This window comes from Culex quinquefasciatus, chromosome 2, assembly GCF_015732765.1.
Source record: "Culex quinquefasciatus strain JHB chromosome 2, VPISU_Cqui_1.0_pri_paternal, whole genome shotgun sequence".
Taxonomy (NCBI): Eukaryota; Metazoa; Arthropoda; class Insecta; order Diptera; family Culicidae; genus Culex; species Culex quinquefasciatus.
This window is the reverse complement of record NC_051862.1, coordinates 132,014,557-132,034,400: the sequence shown is the minus strand read 5'-3', so window position 1 is coordinate 132,034,400 and position 19,844 is coordinate 132,014,557. Positions and strand designations below refer to the sequence as shown.

At 37.9% G+C, this 19,844-nt stretch overlaps 1 protein-coding gene and 2 pseudogenes across 1 annotated transcript in view; all 3 read left to right on the top strand.

The window, feature by feature from the left end:
• Positions 1–48: 48 nt before the first annotated feature.
• Positions 49–931, top strand: LOC119766327 (annotated as a pseudogene).
• A 273-nt stretch (positions 932–1,204) lies between these two features.
• On the top strand, positions 1,205–2,661 carry LOC119766326 (annotated as a pseudogene).
• Positions 2,662–13,970: 11,309 nt separating this feature from the next.
• The window catches only part of LOC6031932, a 226,045-nt gene continuing 220,171 nt past the window's right edge, over positions 13,971–19,844 (top strand). The window contains exon 1 of the mRNA XM_038255667.1: positions 13,971–15,403. The gene's annotated coding sequence lies outside the window, so the exon portion shown is untranslated. The remainder of the gene's footprint in view (positions 15,404–19,844) is intronic.

Sequence of the window (19,844 nt, the reverse complement as noted above, 5' to 3'; positions counted from 1 at the left end):
AAAATATTAGGCTGCAACATTGCTAAAAAAGCTGTCCCAATTCACCCCATGTGTCCCAATTCGCCCCCGATGACGGTACAAGGCGCTATTTGTAATGTTAGTGGTTCATTATTTGAGGAGGATTTGGTCCACCGGTTGACGGATTGTCTGCCAAAGTTGGGAGGCAGAATCTGCCGGGGATGGAAGAATTTACTAACAATAAATTTGGTCTAATTGTTTTCATGGTTCTATTTCAGTATAATCCGTCGAACTGCGCGCATGACATCAACCTGTACCAAAATGCCGACTTCGAGGACAATTACACGAGTCCGAACTTCCTGCAGGAGCTGAAGCTAACGTCAACCTTCAGATGTACACACTTCCGGATGAATTCCTAGGTGCCACACGGCTGAGCCAGCAACTTTCCATCATCACTAGTTTTCTGATCATGTTCCACTATCTGTACACGGACGCTCTCAAACCGCAAAGCATACTTGGACAGGCCATCTTCGGAACCGTCATCGGATATCTCATCTATGCCGGCGAAGCCTCCGACTTGACACCGTCATGGAGGACTTTAAAACGGCCGCAGCCGTGCTAGTATTTGTCTACATTTTTTCTCCGCTTCTGCGCAACCTCACGGACAGTGTCAGCACGGACACGATTACCTTCCTTGTGCTGATGCTCCACCTGATATTCTACGATCACTACGTTCCGGCGGCAATCGTCTCCAAGGGTATTACCCTCAACGCAGCCATCTTCGAGGCGATCTGCCTAACCGCGAGGGCTATCCTTGCCGTTTCACGCTTTTGTTCTGTTGGAAGTGGCCGCCGTTAAATTTACTCTGGGCCGATCCTTTTGGCGAAGTTTCGTAGCGTTACCATGCAGGTGGCCTTCATGGACTGTTTGGTGCGTCAGAGCCGCTGCCCATTTAACTCAATCCGAATTCTGAAACGGAATCTAATTAGAATCGTATACAAATTCCGTTTCAAACGCAACAACCGGTTCCGTGTTCGAACCGGTTGTTGCGTTTGAAACGGAATTTGTGTACGATTCTAATTAGATTCCGTTTCAAAATTCGGATTGATTTGACTGGGTGTTGGCTAAGCTGAACATTCGGGTGACGAAGGAGGAAGGGTCGCTGTTGAGGTTAATTTGGAATCTGTTGGGGATTATTGTGAGTTTCTGAACATGTGCGTGTAGAACTTTCAATCACTAGAGCTAGATTGATCACATTTACACGGGGGTGAAGTAAAGTGGAAACTACCAGGACATGCTGAACTGTGACCAGACTGCGCAGTTGATGGTGCACAGCTCGAAAATATATCCGACGGAAGATTGCACGTTCTTCCACATGTTGGCGCGGATTATGAGCGGGACGTTGCACGCCGGGCAGGAGGTCAGAGTTCTCATGGGCGAGGAAGATTCCCGTACGCTGTGGGTCGGGCGGTTGTGGATCTACGAGGTGCGATAAAGGTCGAGTTGAACCACGTCCTCGCCGGGAATCGAGTTCCCATCGACTAGTGCATCGTCAAAACCTCGACTATAACCGATGTCAACATGAACGAAGACGTGTATATCTTCGCTCAAGTTCAACACCCAGTCTATCATCAAGATAGCCGTCGAACCGGTCAACCCGTCGGAACTCCCGAAAATGCCTGCGCATGGTCAACAAATCTTACCAATTACTCTCGACTTGGGTGCATGAATCTGGCGAGCACGTTATTCTCGGCAATTGTGAACTCTACCTGGGCTGCGTGATGCACGACCTGCGCAAGATGTAATCCGAGATCCGATCCGGCGGTGGCCTTTTGCGAGAGTGTCGTCGAGACGAGTTCGCTCAAGTGTTTCGCCGAGACGCCCAACTAAATGATTGCAATTATTGCAAAACCGCTGGAGAAGGGCCTGGCCGAGGACGAGGCGAGTTCTTTCAGGTCAACTATGACTGGGAACTGCTCACATCACGATCGATCAAAATCGGACATCACCAGCCCAAACATCCTCGTCGATGACACGCTGTTCTTCGAAGCGGACAATACCCTGCTTGGCTCCGTCAAAAACTCCATCGTGCAAGACATTCAGTAGGGCTCGCGTGATGGACCACTCTGCGAGGAACCCATTCGGAACGTCAAGTTCAAAATTACCGACGAATCCGTCGCCCAGGAAAGTTCGACCCTGGAGGTCGCCAAATTATCCCAACCGCCCGCCGAGTCACCTACTCCGCTTTCTCCATAGCCACACCCCGCCTCATGGAATCGTATCACTTCGTCGAAGTGCAAGCCCCCGCCGATTGCGTTTCCTCCGTGTACACCGCTCTTGGCCGGCGACGTGGCCACGTCACCCTGGACGCGTCTCCGGATCCCCGCCATCGATTCGTTTGGCTTGAAACCGACCTGCGAACGTACACCCAAGGCCAAGCCTTCTGCCTGTCCGTCTTTCACCACTGGCAGATCGTCCCCGGCGATCCGCTCGACAAGAGTATCGTCATCAACCCACTGGATAATCGTACGAACCGACAGCACGCGCAACCTCGTCGACGAACTCTTCAACTATATCGGCAAGTTTCACTCGATAGCCCTCGTCCACCCGTAGTCAATTCCGTCGAATTCCGCCAAACAAGATCCTCGGCTCAAATGCTGAAAATGATAAGGTTAATGATAAAATTATAATTCAACACAATTAAAATTCAAATAAAATCGGCAAAAAACTAGCCCAAAACGACAATTTCCTTTTCACTGTCATTCCGAACCGATATCCGTCCCCCGGAACCATTTTTCTGCTTTCCTGGAGGATTTTTCCGGTACACAAAGCATGTCAAATTTGACATCGGCTTCACCATGTTAAAATTAAGTTCGGGTACTCGATGTCAAATTTGTATGACTACGGTTTGCGCCGTTTTGCTTGGATCCACTCAAATTTGAGTTCCCCTGGTAAGCGTGCAGATTCCGAAAGTGAGCATTGTGTACATAACATCAAACAATATTGAAAAACATAAAAATTTATTTTTTTCAGATCGCTAATAAAAGTCGCTGAATTGTGCAATGAAATTAAGAATTGAGTTGCACAACACCCAGAATACTGGAACCTGTGAACAACCGCCATGGATATTTAGGAGGTAAGTTATTTCCGTAACATCTGGACCAACAAGAGAAACAGCAGAAATGATTTAATGTTATTTCCAGTTGAAAATCCTCATTTTACAAAATGCTTTGACTTTTTCCATCTTTTAAAATTGTCAGTCCCAAACGAATAGATTATCAATCAAATCAAATATAAATTTCTAATAATTATTTTTATTCAATTTTTCAGAGCGTAGACAGCGAACACAACCAGCAGCTGTATTGCAGGGTGCGGGCGTGATGTAAGGCAACGAGAGAAAGTGAAACACTTTGAATTAGAGCCGATGATAATCGGCTATGGTCATTTGGACATGATAAACCTCACGGAGACGACGGCCGTGAGTGATGGCGTCGAGCAACATATTCGCCTGCAGTTGCATCAACCCGACGTTGACGATCAGCATCAGCATATCAAACGCGCTGACGACCTGTGACTTCTCGTCTGCCGATGACAGCATGAAATAAATTTATTTTCTGGTATGTTCATCTTTATCCCAAAGAATTTGTTTCAACAGAACTTATGTAAGGTTCTGGACTTGTTTCTTATAAAAACCAAACAAACAGATGTAACTATTATTTTCTTCTCACGCATTATGGCATTATGTTATTTTTGGTTCTTTAGTCAGAAGAGTTTAACTGTTTTGTTTTGTATCATATTTTTACAATGCTCATTTTTATCAACCGGAAAGTTGTATCTCAATATAAAGTAAGTTTATTTTTGTATTTTATTTAGGTTTTTTTTCACATTCTACCTTTTTAACTTACTTTCTATAGCGAATTTAACACTTTTCAAAATGTAGCTTGATGCTTCTCCGTTGAATCTAGATTTTGATGTAATTTTTTAGCCTTTCTGCCTATATGTTGAATGATTTACTCTTAATTCTTTGACGATCCCTTTTGAAATTTCAGCAATCAAATTCGATCGAAAAAAAAAAATTAAAAGTATATCATTCTCTGCAATGGCCCAAAAAGCGATTGAAATTTACATCGGATTCTGGATTCAACGGATAAAAAAATTTCCCCTTTGGTAAATTTACGTAAGTTTCATCGGAAATTTACACGATTCTGGAGCAAAGTTTGTTCGGCAGATTTACGTTGGATGACATGTAAATTTAAAATGAAACTCATTTAAATTAGCATCATTAATGACGTGCACTTTTGGTACATCATAAATGATGTAAATTTACCGAATTATTTTTTTCTGTGTAGACGACGTCATGTCGCGACTGATTAAATTGAAAAGGAATAAATTCAAACGTTAAAAATTGTCTGAAGTTGATTCTATTTCTGAGATGAAATCGAATATAAACCCTGGATTGCTCAAAAATGACCTGGGAATGTGCAAACAAAGATGGCAGCCATTATGGTGGAACTCTAATAGAGGGAATATTTATGTGGACATGTGACAGGTCAGCAACCACTCAAATTTAACCTAGATCTTGACTATTACGTTTTTTGTTTTGTAAGCGAATGGTTCTAAGTTCGATTCTCATCAGCTATCAATGAGATTGTTCTGGACTCGTTAAATCATTAAATTACTGAAACACTTGAGCTCGCGACGGGGTTCGATCTCCGTCCTTTGGATTGATAAGCAAAAATTCGGCTTATTTAATTCATCCAATAAGAGAAGAGATTAATTCTAGATTAAATTTTCAAAACAACATATTGCTCATGGGTTTCCTACCCAAGTAACATTTTTAAAACTAACTAACCACCACATAGTTTTATTGAGGTTTCATGGTAGCATCTTGATTGCTTTATAGTTTTATTTGGGTATTCACCGCAAACAATAAGCAAGAGCTAATTAGTAGGTTCTATCAAGGTTTTATGGCTCGGACATAAAACCTTGTGACAATAAAAGCTAAATGGCTTTCAATAAGGTTTTATGAAAGTTTTAAGGGAGTCTTAAAAATCCAATGGCAATGTCATCTCAATCGGTTTTATCGCAAGGGTGTTTTAGCTGTCAAGTGCCATTAGGCATGCAAAAAGCATACTTAAAACCAGAAGCTCCTGAAAAGCATTTAACGCGGCCAATTAGTAGTGCACAAATATGGCGCTAAACGCGTGTTCTGATTGAATTTGATTGACCACCATCTTGGTTAAACAAATAGAGAAAAGAAAAATTTGATTTAAATTTCACGAAAAACACACATTCATGCTGAATTTCTGGTATATATAATGTAGCGATAGATGTTTAAAAATATTTTAAATTTGTTTTTCAAAAAAACTGCAACAAAATAGTAGTTTATGCAACAAGTTGCAAAAAGAGGATTTTTTCAGCACGAGTCGTACATTTATCCAACGAGGTTCACCGAGTTGGATAAATACGAAGAGTGCTGAAATAATCAAGTTTTGCAACGAGTTCCATACAACATTTTTTGCAATTCCAAAAAAACACACACTGAGTGAAATTTTAAGTCAAATTTTCATGTATTTTGTCTATAAGTCGTTGAAATCAAAAAAATGTTGAAAAGTGTTACTTTTCGAAACAAGTGCTGAAAAGTTCAACTTTTCAGCACCCATTTGAGTGCTGAAAAGTAGAACTTTTCAGCATTTATTTTGAAAAGTGTTGCTATTTGATTCTGTTATTTTTGGTACAGAAAAGTAGGCTATTTCGTCATTCAAGAATGACAGAAAAAGTAAGTAGTTTCACGACGGAATTGCAAAAATATTTTTTTTAATTAAAAATTGTAATTTTAAAATAATGATTGTTGATGAAGCGGGTTGATTTTTTCGGCTGAATCTCCTCTATATTTATCAATAAAATTTCAACCGCAGCTGTATTTGAGCCACCAATTATGAGAAATAAGCTTTCAATTATTTTGATTATCTCTAATATTTATTATTTATCATCGCCATTTTTGACAACCATCTCCATAATTTCATTTGGCAAGACGAAGACTTATTTTTGTCAAAATAAAACCTATTTGGCATAAGACGTTTGAAGACGTATGAAATGTAATTTTTCCATAACTCCTGACAATGTTTTACCAAAGGTTTTATCAAGGCTTTAAGGATGTTGTTAGGATTCAGTTGTTAAGTCATGAAATCCTATGTAGTTTTTAATAATAGGCCGTTACAACCTTTTGCAGAGGTCCTTTTGGGTTTTAAGTGGGGTTTATCAAGGCTCTGGGTAGTTAGTTAAGTGTTTTAATGTTGCTTTTTGCTGATAGGTTTTATAGCGGTTGTGACAGCTTTGATAAAGCCGAAAATGTTACTTGGGTATGCAGATAGGACTTTATGAAAATTTAATCTAGAATTGAAAGCACTTCTACTAGAATTGAGAACACACGAAGAATTCAAACAACAATGCAAACGGTCTTTACCGTCCAAGTGAAACTTACCTGTGGATACCGTGGAGAATTTCCCTTGTCCTGTTTAAAAAGTGGATACCCGTCTTTCAAATCTCCTATCCTTGTCCCTGGTGTGCGGTGGAGATGGGAACATTCGAATGTTTTAAAATTAAAGAGCTCGTACCACCCCTCCGTCATGAGATATCATAAAATGGACCTCGGATTCGTAATCAGGGTCCAAAATTACCCCTAAGAATAAAAGGGAGTAGGGACAACTTTTTTAGATTTCGTGTAGTTTGCTTTTCAAAGGAATTCTGGATTCACATATATTGGTCTCTGAGACTCGAAAACTATGTATGTTGCTCTATGAAGTCAATAGAAATGGATTTGCAAAATTGTGGAAAATTGCACATGATTCAGTAATCTTTATTGATACCAACAATGACAAACATTATTCATGGCGTAGTTTCCTCAGTGACAATATAAGTCATTAGCATTATTCAAACCATGCCAGGTAATCTTCCCATTGGTCGCTAAAATTAGACGGTCATTTAGTATCCATATACTTACGGTCGTCCCTTCGCCGTTTTGCTCGGTGTAATTTTCCCACCACAATTCAACCAACCAACCATGGTTCCATGAAGTCCCAGCTCGGTAGCTGTTCAGGGAAACCCCTTAGAATAGAGCCAAACTCCGCAGCTCGTCTCTCATTAGTTATTCAACTGATTGCGGATAATATGACAAAACAACGGCACCAGGCTAAAATTGCCGTCCCAGGCTGATGGTGGAAGGTAACCACCATCAGCCGGAGTATACTTACCCCGGTGGCGGCCCACATGTTTTCCCACATGATGTGCAGCAAGCTAGTTTCAGCCAGGAAGACTTGGCGTCTAACTTGCCAGGAAGATGCGCCGTGGTTGTGGTTCTCGAAAACCGCAAGTGAGCGGGCGCGAGCTTCGCCATTATGAGATGCATCCGGGTTGACACTGAAAATTCCTCATTTGAATTTCCTGATATTTTTTTAATGCTCTCTGAATGCGACTCAGAATTAAGATGTCCTCAAATCAATAACACTTGGACTTGGACTTGGACTTGGACTTGGACTTGGACTTGGACTTGGACTTGGACTTGGACTTGGACTTGGACTTGGACTTGGACTTGGACTTGGACTTGGACTTGGACTTGGACTTGGACTTGGACTTGGACTTGGACTTGGACTTGGACTTGGACTTGGACTTGGACTTGGACTTGGACTTGGACTTGGACTTGGACTTGGACTTGGACTTGGACTTGGACTTGGACTTGGACTTGGACTTGGACTTGGACTTGGACTTGGACTTGGACTTGGACTTGGACTTGGACTTGGACTTGGACTTGGACTTGGACTTGGACTTGGACTTGGACTTGGACTTGGACTTGGACTTGGACTTGGACTTGGACTTGGACTTGGACTTAGACTTAGACTTGGACTTGGACTTGGACTTGGACTTGGACTTGGACTTAGACTTAGACTTGGACTTGGACTTGGACTTAGACTTGGACTTGGACTTAGACTTGGACTTAGACTTGGACTTAGACTTAGACTTAGACTTAGACTTGGACTTAGACTTGGACTTGGACTTGGACTTGGACTTGGACTTGGACTTGGACTTGGACTTGGACTTGGACTTGGACTTGGACTTGGACTTGGACTTGGACTTGGACTTGGACTTGGACTTGGACTTGGACTTGGACTTGGACTTGGACTTGGACTTGGACTTGGACTTGGACTTGGACTTGGACTTGGACTTGGACTTGGACTTGGACTTGGACTTGGACTTGGACTTGGACTTGGACTTGGACTTGGACTTGGACTTGGACTTGGACTTGGACTTGGACTTGGACTTGGACTTGAATTATGATTCCATATAAATTTAAAAATTTCCGTGCATTCCAACAGCAAGCAACCTCCTACATTCTAGGGTAGATTCCACGGCTGCCAGTGACGAAGACCCGCCCCGGTGGTTTTGCATCTTGTTGTCGCAGCAGCGTCACATGATTGAGTACCCCGGGAAGAATCCACCTGTGAGACATCTGATTGACTCGAAAGACAACGACGACGATGAGCAACGATCCGCGGGAATTGCAATCATGTAGAACACATTGGGCACTGTGGCTAATAAGCACCTCACAAGGGGGAGAGGCATTCTGAAGCTGTTGACGCCGTTCTGGTGGTGATCAGTTTAATTGATTGATCAGGAATGCACTCTCTAGACGTCTGCAGTTTGCACCTTAATTTACGTAATTGAGTGTTGTGACCACTTGAGTGCAATCTTTATCTTTAGATGAGTATAATGAATGGAATCTTACAAGTGACTTGTTTAGACGTCTAAATACTGGCAATTTAAATTTGTCTTTACTGTAAATGCATTTTGAATTTTTTTTTTTAAATTTTTTACCTTAACTTATTTTTATGAGACGTTACACCCAACTGGCAGTCGCATGATTATTATGCATGGCGGCATGAAAGTATATCAGAATCTGCATGAAAACTGTCCTCATGCATTTTTTGCGATATAGGGGAGATAGAGGATTGAACCACCAACATTTTGATTGTTGATCCGACACATTACCACCGCGCCATGGACGCTTGATGAAATGTGAGTGAAAGAGCACCAACATATTTTTCTCTTTGGATTGTTGCTCGGGAACGGGCCAGCTTTATATGTGTTGGTGAGAACTGCAGATCGCTAAAATATTTACACGCGGGCAAAAATGATCTACGGGCTTGCTGCAAAAAATGTTATAAAATGTGACATTTTCTGCAGCAAATCCACTGTTGCAGATTTTGAGATATATTTTTCCTTTGGGTGTATAAATTCAAAAAAATCCAGCATAGCCTGGACACTATTGCCGAAAAGCCTGACAGAACCAGTTTGTAGCATGCAAGTGAGAGCATAATCAAAACACCGGTCTCTGCATTTTTTTTGTTCTCTCCCTCTCTCAATCTTTAAGCCTTATAAAACTCTTCTCTCTGAGATGAAGCTTTTACTCACCGCAAGACACTATGTCGAGAGAAACACTCTCACAAAACAAATTCGCGAATCAGTGACGTCATGGCTTGGAATGTTTATCTCCTCCCCGTCAATCCTCTCTACACCACCCCAAACCACCCGTTCACCAGCATGCTGTTGTGTTATGTTATTCTTGCTTATAAACCTTTAAACACCGCGCCACGCCACACCGAGAGACGGTGAGCATAAATACTGCAGCGTGAACAAATTGAGCAGACTGGGAGGAGAAAAAAAAATGTGCGAGCCACTTTTTGCCGCTCTGTTTTGATGTTTTTATTTTCGTTTGTTGGCTTCGCGGCACGATTTTGGATATTAACAACACATTTTGTTTGGATTCAATGACCAAATAATATTATTACGTTTAGTTTTGAATTGTTTGATCAGTTTTGCAAGAAATTTCATTTTTTTTAATATCTTTATACAGAAATTTCTCACGAAACATGATTCGAAAAAAAAGTTCTCCGATCGGACTCAAAATTTTTCTGTGGGTTCGTTGGCCAAAATAATAAGACCCGTATTTGTTTGCCATTAGGGTGACCAAAGCCGTGTTAGGATGGTCCGAAAAATGGCCATTTTCGTCATTTTTCGCAAAAACCACTTTTTTCATAAAATCATATTTCCGTGCCATTCGATCCGATTTTAGCTGCCTTAGACGCAAAAGAAAGGTGATTAATTTGGCTATTTGGGAAAAGAATTAAAAAGTTTCAAAAATCTAGCTTAAAATTCGAACAGGTCGTATGAAAACTTAAAATGCTTTTTTGAAGGTCTCGGGACCTCGAAAAAAAATTACATAACGTATCAGAAAATGGTGAAGTTATGATTTCAATTTTCTGAGATACGATTTTTTTGAAATAAAAACTGGGGTTTTCGACGCGCCACGCGCAAAAATGGAAAAATGACGAAAACGAAAAAAAACGACTTAAATACATCTCTCAGATAGACCTTCACGTATACCTATCGACTCAGAATCAAATTCTGAACAAATGTCTGTGGGGATGTGTGTAGACATGATTTTTTTCCACACGATTATCTCAGAACTGGCTGAACCGATTTTGTCCGGATTTGCCTTATTCCAAGCCTTATTCTGTTCCTTTTGAGGTCCCCTAAGACCTTATTAAATTTTATTTTGTTTAGTGAAGTACTTTTCAAGTTATGCCATTAAAAAGTTTTTTTGTAGGTACAAAAAAGGGTGATTTTTGCCTAACCTCAACGGCCGGGTCTTTTTGCTTACGCGCGAGAGCCGCGCAGCATGCGTATCGCCCGGTTGCCACATTGCTTAAGCAGTGTCTGCGTGTCTTCTGGAAAAAGTCTTTATTAATTATGTTGCTGAATACATCATTTTGTCTCGACAAAGATTCACACGAACTTCTTGCTGAAGTATTCTACTCATAAGACATTGTTTACTAAGACTAGAGCGAAAGCATGCAATTCCATCGTGCACCTAATGTTGGCATATCAGCATTTTTAAATTTATTTTCAAGTCTCCCCTTTCTCCTTTATTTTGGAGATTTGGTTAAAAAAGAATTGAAAATTGCTGTTCTGGTAAAAACAATAATTATTGAAAAATTTAATGAAAAAAAAAATAAAAAGATTAAATTCAAAAAAAAAAAATAAAAAAAAAACTTTAAAAAACTCTTAAATAAATTTGAAAATACAACCTAAAATACAACATGATTGTGAGGAAGGCACCAACCACCTTAAGGTGGATTTAGTAACGTTTTTTCACTAAAACTGCGATAACTTGAAAATTCCAACGATGACCTTTACATGTTAGGGTACCAAAATGATCGTAATTTAAATACGCAACTTATCTTGTTTTAAAAATTGATTTTTTTTATTAAGACCATTGCCAATATTTTTTGAAGTTTATGGCCCTCGGCTCTGACCAAAGTTCAGGGAGGGGGGGGGGTCAAAAAAAATTTTAATATTGAAATTACAAGCCTAGGTTTCAACATTCGGCTGAAAAAAAAATGTTTTAAAATGCATTTTGCACGCGTCCAGTTGCTTTCCAAAAATTAGTTTTCAAAATATCGTTGGATTGACGGAATTTTTTTTCGCGAAGAAAAAACTTTTCGTAGGACTGCACATTGGTGCAGTGGACTCTCTGGCTGTCGATCTTCTCGATATCGATATTGCTCCAGCTGTCAATACATTTTTCAGTCCCTTCAAATAGATTGCTTTGATTTTACGTTCTATAATTTGATGCCTCCCGCTCCCGACTGTCCCTTCAATATCGATAACGAGAGATTCCACTGTTTTTCATGAATATTTGAAATGTCTTCAAATTAGTTCAATCATGCTAAATATGATTAGAAACACAGGAAAATGCATTTTAACTGGTTTTCAGTAGATCAAACTTTAATTTTCATTAATATTTTTTTCCCCCTGATTATTCCATGGGGATGATTTAAGAAGAAGATTCACCATTCCGCATTTTTTTTATTGCAAGATGCTTTACTGCCCAAACGGCTAATATCCACCTGTGGCAAAAACGAGATATTAGCACCAGGTGGTAGAGGATGTTCCAACGCATCTTCTGGAACTTGAATTTCACTGAAATAGTGTTTAGACTTGGCTGCCGATGCGAAAAACCAAACGGCTAATATGCCACTCTTATGGGAAATTGCCTTGACAGAGAATTTATGACAAACTCTAAAACGCGTTTTTCTCGGAATACTTGATTTGGCATAATAGCCGAATGTTCAATTATGGGCAGTTTAGGTAAACATCGAAAATTTGGTTGAAATTTTAAGTAAACAAAAAATGCTATAAATCTTTTTATTTAATCTGTTTTCGATAAGAGCCGATTAATTTAATCATTTTATAGGCAATAGACTATTTTTGTTAGCTTCAAAACATATTTTTGTTGCAAAAACATTTTTGTTGCAAAATTGGCTTGCCTAATTTGCGTTCACCAATATCAGTGTCTTGGGTTTGTTTATCTTTTGCTCTTTGGTTTGACAGAGGGATTGGTAGCCAAACCCACTTTGGTCTGACAGTTTTGGTCTGACAGCTTTATGCTGGATTTTGGTCTGACCACGCGGGGGATTGGCAGCCACACCCCCTTGGATTATTCAGGCCGATTTTGATGGAGAGGGGGGGGGGGGCTTGGATTATTCAGGCCATAAACTTTGAAAAATATTTGCAACGGCCTAAACAAACACTTATAAAAAAATATACTTGAATGAACGAGGGCAAATCGTAAGATGCTTTAATTTTAATAAAGATTGTTTATTTCTTTTCAAAAGGCACTTATTTTTGACGTAATGATTCACTTAAAACTAAATTTACATACGTAACAAAGATCACAAGTACACAAATTTATAATGGGGGTTACTAAAGAAATCTTATGAAGTCTTGTGAACCAAAGACATCAATTTCATCAGTATGAATTTTAAGTTTGCTATATTGAAATCAGCAAATAAAAACAACAACAAAAGCATTTCCACGTTCATTTTCAATACACAATAGCAAAAATGTCTAATGCAAATTGAAAAGTGTTTCCGTTATTATCTGAAGCCTTTTTTTTATAGAAAACAGTGCCACGTTATTTTTGGCGACACATTTCCTCTTGCCAAAAATGATTGGTCAATGATTCTAACTTTATTTTTCTATTTATATTTCTATCACACAATAATGAACAATTTAAAAATTGACGTTGATTTTTGGCAAGCAAAAATGTTGCAAAATTCGTGTTGCCAAAAAATGGGATGACATTGTGTAGCAATATCTCGAAGGACTTTCAACGGATTTTATTGCTCAAAAAAAATGGATCAAGCTTAAATCTAAAATCTAGGATACCTCAGGTGGCTGAATTTTGCCACTCCCGATCATTTGGTCCAACCCCTGTATTTGTTTGAATTGAAATTTGAAAATGCAGAATAGCAGAAGTTATCTTGCAATGTACTAAAAAAGTCAATTTGCAAATACTAAATATATAAAAAAAACACCTCTGCTAGATAACTTTTTAGTATCAAAGTTATCGTGTTTTTTTTCGAAAATCATCGAATCTGCAAGATAACATCAGCTCAAATTTGCGAGATAAATTCACCTTGATTTCTGCAAGGCAACTTCAACTCAACTTTTGTAAGATAACTTTCTGCAAGATAACTTCAGCTCGACTTCTGCAATTTCGTTCTAAATATCTTTACTTGCAAGATAACTTCAGTTGGTTTCATAGATCTTGGCTGTATGACAATTTCGATTTTATTCAAAATAATTGATAGAATATTTGTATGGATAAATTAAACTGAAGGAATTCCGTCGTATCTAGCATGTTATGATTTTTATAACGAAAGTTATTTGAAATATGCATGATTTTTTTTTTTGATAAATTGAATTAAATTACATTTTTTATGCTCTGCCAACACTGCCCTCCCCGCAGCATAACTTGAGCAAATCACCTCAATCTCTCTGAACAAAATTTCTCTCCCTCTCTAAAAGCTCTCTCCCAGTCTCGCTGCAAGCTTTTTTACGGGAAATCCTTCTGCCGCACGGTCGTCGGTCGCAATCGCTCCATCATTCTCGGTGGAGCCTCCGTCGAACGCGGTTGTCGTCGTCTGCGGCTGGTTTTTCTCTTCGCTGAGCTTTCAGAGCTTTTCTGCTGTGTGGGGAATTTTGGCGCGCGCGTTTTTATTCTACTCTGCCTACCACGTGTTTATGTGCCTGTGTGTTGAGGTGGTGGATCCTTGCCAGTGAGGGGAAGATCCTTTCCGATTTGCTTTGGGCTAAAATTGGAAAGTGAGTTTGACCAACGACAACAATTGTAGACGCAGAAGCGGTTGATGAAGTGTTCCCTTGGGGGTTTGGGAACTGAAAAGAAGAAGAGGGTTGGGAGTTGTGAGTGAAATAAAACCGAAAATTACTGTCACTCCATTGTGAGTTGACTTCCTGTTTCCGACGCTGTTCTATCTCGTGTTTCAGGAAAAGCTCCCTCGAGGGACCGGAAGTGCTATCAAAAAGGGAAGCGGGCCCAAAATTTACGTTTTCATCTGCTGTGTGTTCGGAAAGTCGTTTGTAAAAGAAGAAGGAAAATCAACGAAAACAAGTCGAAAGAAGCGTTAGATTTATTCTCCCTGGTGATATGTCCTGAAGATGGACGGCAAGTGAAAGATTTATGCGTTGTCAACCTAGAGAACGCTGCTGGTGAAGGTCCTTTTGCAATTTGTGATTGTGAATAAAAGCTTTATTCCCGAAAAAGAGAAACACACAACAAAAAAAGTTTTCCATGTGACACTAAATGGTTAAATAACAAAAGAGAGAAAAGTCGAAAAAACGAATAAATTTTCCAATCCAACTCAAGCCCAAGTGAAATAAATTAAGGAAGGAAATAAATGTTTACGGCACCGATGTTTGGGCCCGGAATAAAACCAGATTGCTACTAAAAGTTCGTTGCGACTCGACCAGCAAAGTTCAGTCTAGGGGAAAAAGTGATTTTCGCAACTTTGCATTTGAAGTCGGCTCAAATGATCCAATAAAGTGTTTAAAACATGTGCACAGGTCATCAAATCCGCAAAAAAAAAAACAAAGAAAATAAAAGTGTAGAGTGAAAATTTCTGAACAAAAATAATAAGTGCAAATAAAACATCGAAAAAAGAAAATTCAAAGCAGAGGTTTAATTTAATCTAACGAGAAGAAAAGTATCCAAAGCTTGTAAACAAAGTCGTAAAAAAGTACTTTGGGTCAAGTTGGTTGCCGCATCAGCAGGAGAGGAGCAGATTTTCAACTTGTTTATTGCGCGCGAGAGAAGGCGAATTTTTACTGTCTCAAAAGCAGTGATTGAAGTTTGTTGGGGGAGGTGTTTCGGAAAACGATAGCGCCATTGTTTGTGATATTTCGGGAGTTGATGTGAAAGCTCATTGAAAGTGCTTTTGATCAAGTTTGAGACAAAGAAGGAAATTGAGAGTGTTTTTTTGAGGGGAGGCTGTTTTAACAAGTGGATTTGCGGAGCAATTAGCAGGTGAGATTAATTACATTTTTATTCCAATATCATTAACCGTAGAGATGATATTGAATTGTTCTTAATATTATATTAACATCATTAGTATTGTTAGGGGTTTCAAAAAAGTAATTTTTGTTAATTTCGGAGATAAATAATTATTAATAATGTAATAAAAACAGAGCATATTTCTGTAATTTTATTTGATTAGGTCTTATGAACAAATAATGTAAAAATTGAATGTATCCCCCTCACACTAATGTCCATCAGAGAAAGCTTTACACTCAATGTTTATATATGATTGCATAAAAAATGTGATATTAATTTATACAGCGTTACCTTAAGAACCGTTGCCATCCTAATTATTCTATTCACTTTTCAATTAAATTTTGTAAAATACTTTAATGTTTATTTTTTAATCAGTTTTAGCTGAAAATTTTATTCAAATATTGAAAATTCAAATATTTTCCACGTACGCTTACTTTTAAACCTGTATTTTGTCATCACTTTTAACATTAAGAGCGAGTCCACGAACAGGGCATACCCCTTTGTATGGGACGTCGTTTGGACCTCACCAATCTGCCTGAAATTTTCAGGGGTTGTATGTACATATAAAACTAGCATCTGGCCAAAATATGAGCACTCTATGTCAACGGGAAGTGGGGCAAATCGGGACACAAAGTTTGAATACGAATATGATAAAATTATCATCAGAAAATGGGACCTAAGGGGTCCCCCGAGCAAAAATTTACAACCAAAAAATTCACTAAAAGTAAAAGCGTCTATTTAATATGGTTAACTGCCTTACCCAAAGCGTTCTCAGTCTCAGATGGTAGTCCCAGATGTCCCCTACAAGCTGCAGGTCAAACCGAGTTGATATCTGGATGGAACACTTTTTTATTTGAGTTTGAAAATTGTGCTATTTTTTAACTAAAATGCCAATAACTCCCTTTAGGTTCAACCAATTGGGATGCTCTACCCTGCATTTTTTTGCATTTTGTAAGCCTTTTCAGATGCATTTTGAATTTTGAAATTAAATTGAATTTTGCCCAAGTTACAGCCTTTTTACGATTTTTGACGTTTTTGAACCTTCAAAATTTGTGTCCCGATTTGCCCCACTTCCCGTTGACCTAGAGTGCTCATATTTTGGCCAGATGCTAGTTTTATATGTACAAACAACCCGTGAAAATTTCAGGCAGATTGGTGAGGTCGATGCGAGATGGGTATGCGTTGCTCGTGGACTCGCTCTTAAGTTTTAGTACAATCATATTTGAACATTCAACTTTGCAACATATTCAGAGATTAAATCGTTTAAGGATAATTCTTAAGAAAAAAAACCCATAATCTAGCAATGCAATAGCCAAAACCAGCGTCCAAAGGGTTGTTTAAAAGTAAAATTGGCTGAACTTTTCGAAAAAAAAACTTCCAAAAGCACACGATCGAGACACAAATAGTCAAAATTATCACTCTTTCAAAAAACTTCTTCGTAAAATTATGGTAACTCGTGATGTTTATAAGCAATCTCCTTTTGTGTATTAATCAAAATTTTTGTCTGCCTACAACTTTGTAGAACATTTTTACACTCTAAAAAATACCCTGCATTTAGAAAAAATACGAAATTTAAATTTCCCATGAAATAACATGTTCCAAAAAAATTACAGTAGAGTAACGGAAAATGACAGAGTTTTAATACTTTCCTTGTGTTTTTTTTATGAGAATTTTTTTTTTCGGAATTTTTAGTACGCCATTGAATTGGGAGTCCAATTTTACATAAAATACCCTTTGACACCAAATTTACATAATGTTACTTTTTTTTCGTAAAATCGCGATAACTCGTGATGGTTAAAGCAAACCTTTTATGTTTGTGTTTCAAAATTTTTGTAATTGTCTACTCTACAACTTCACTCAAAAATAATCCTGCAAATTCAGTAAAAACACGAAATTTTAAAATGAAAAATTTAGTTGTTATAGAAAAATGCCCCTTCTGGGTTAATGTAGATTCGAAACGTACATTTAATTTCCCTTAAATGACATGTTCCAAAAAAAATTACAGTTGGGTAACGGAAAATGGCAGAATTTTTGAAACTTTTTTAGTGTTTTGAAAATGAAAAATACGTTTTTCGGAATTTTGAGTGCGTCATCAAATCGGGTGTCCACAAAAGTCCCTTTAACACCATGTCATCACCGTTTCAGGCTGCAAATTATTGAAAAACACCTATTTTTTCGCATGTTCAAAAATGGAACCGCCCTTCCATCTAATCTAATCTAATCTAATCTAATCTAGCACAAACGCAGCCAGTCCGAAAGCATGCTGGAAAGTCTTGTGATTAGATTACGCCCCAAGCACTTTTCTTGTCAATATTAATAATTGCAATACATCCGAGAACACCCAAAAATATAATACAAAAATTAAAGCGGCCAGCCCTACTGCGTTGTGTTTACCGCAGAGAGGATTCTGTGAATGGATCACATTTTTCAGAATCTACAGGGGAGGAAGGATGCGTGGACATACCGTGCCAAACGCTCCGAATCGGTTAGGTGTGGTGTGTTAGTGTAAATTTGGCAGATAATTATATTTTTAGGGGGAAGTGGAATTGGGCAAAATGGGATTAAGGAATGGAAAAATGAGGAAGGGGTAGGAGGACTATATACTTCATGGTAAAATAATATAGAGGAATATAATAATTTATCAAATAATGATGGAAAGCTCTCACCAAGAATCAGAAAATCTTCAAATCTTCAAAAGACACAGCCAGATTGTGTCCCAATCGTCAGATCCTTAGTTATAATCCTTATCAACGGCCGCATCAAATCAGCCAAGATCTCCTCGTTTATGAGATATTGAATTTAAAAAATGTCTAATTTGGTGACAATTGAAAAAGTCATTTTCATCGAATTTTCAATTTTCTAAGAAACTAATTGTCAGATTTTCAAAGTCTCAGCGTGAAAATAGAGCGTCCATTTCGCGTTTCCCGAGAAAAAGCACTTGATTTATAAAATAATTGGTGGAACAGAAGTTACATAATGTTGAAACTCTTTTTTATAAGCAAAAACATGTTCCTACGCGATAAGAATTACACAAAACAAGAAAAACTCAAAAATATTGACAAATACAGTTATGATGAATAAAGTACCAGCATTCAACCTTCAATTTCAGGCAAATCTTAAAAATCATCGGATCAATGATTCAAAAATTCATAACTCGGTCAATGACTTTTTGAACAACCTGGAAATATCTGGAAAGTTGGCATTTGATGTCCCCTTAAACATATCAAAAAATAAAAAAAAATCAAAATAGTGTTTTTTTGCAAACCAAGTTTGAGTTTAAATTAAAAATCACCCATTTTTTACCCTGTATCATGTAGTCCATATCCATACCTACAACTTTGCCGAAGACACCATATCGATCAAAAAAATCCTTCAAAAGATACAGATTTTTGAATTTTCATACATCATTATTGTATGAACAGCTGCCAAATGTGTATGGAAAATTATATGGACCAACTAATGTTGCAAAATGGCTTCTTTGGGCATACCAAAGGCACCTAAAAAGTTTCAGCCGGATTAAAAAATACTAAAAAAAACGAATGACCGAAATCGGAGAGATTTGCTCTAAAGTACATTTCAAATGCAAGTTTGTTTTGCATTTAAAAAATTTTTTGAGAATTTTTTTACGCTTTCGTTATTTTCGATATTTAAAAAAATAACATTAAACAAATTGTTTCTCTGAAGCCAGATGATTCATTGGCATGCATTGTGACTTAAAAGATATTTTGTTTGAGTCCCATAAAACATACAAAAATTACGAAAATCTAAATGAAAAAAACATTTTTTAGAAGACCACTTTTCAGTGAAATAAAAAATGGTAAATCTTTTTTAGATTGTAACTTTGTTTTCTTTATTGTCCTAAATAGTCTACAACTTTGCTGAAGACACAAATTTGATAAAAAAAATGATGCTAAATACTTCTTTGGACAAAGTTTAATGCTCTGATAGATATCATTCCTGATTGGCCATTTGACGGCCAAGTTTGTTTTAGAAAAATACATTCAAATCTTGATTAAGAATGTTTCAATTAAAAAAAAATGGTTTTTTTGTGTTGTTTTAAGAAGCATTTTACACATCGTATTTTTTTTTTTCATTTCAATTTACTATTTCTGGACTCTGAATTCAGAACCATCATTGATTGTCAATCAAAATAAAAAGTACAAATTTGAAAATCCCGAAAAAAATGTGTAAGTCAAAAGTACTACTCCCTTATGTGAAAACATCGGAAAAATTGCAGTCGTCTGCTCTACATAATTGTAAAACATTTTTACAGTCATGAAAGTAACGCTGCAAAGATACAAAAAAAATGAAATTTTAGAATGATATTTTTTTTCTAAAAAGAACAGACCCTTTGACAAAAACGATCTGAAAAACTTGGGGGCAAAAAGCAATATGTTCTTGAGCAGTTCTCTCA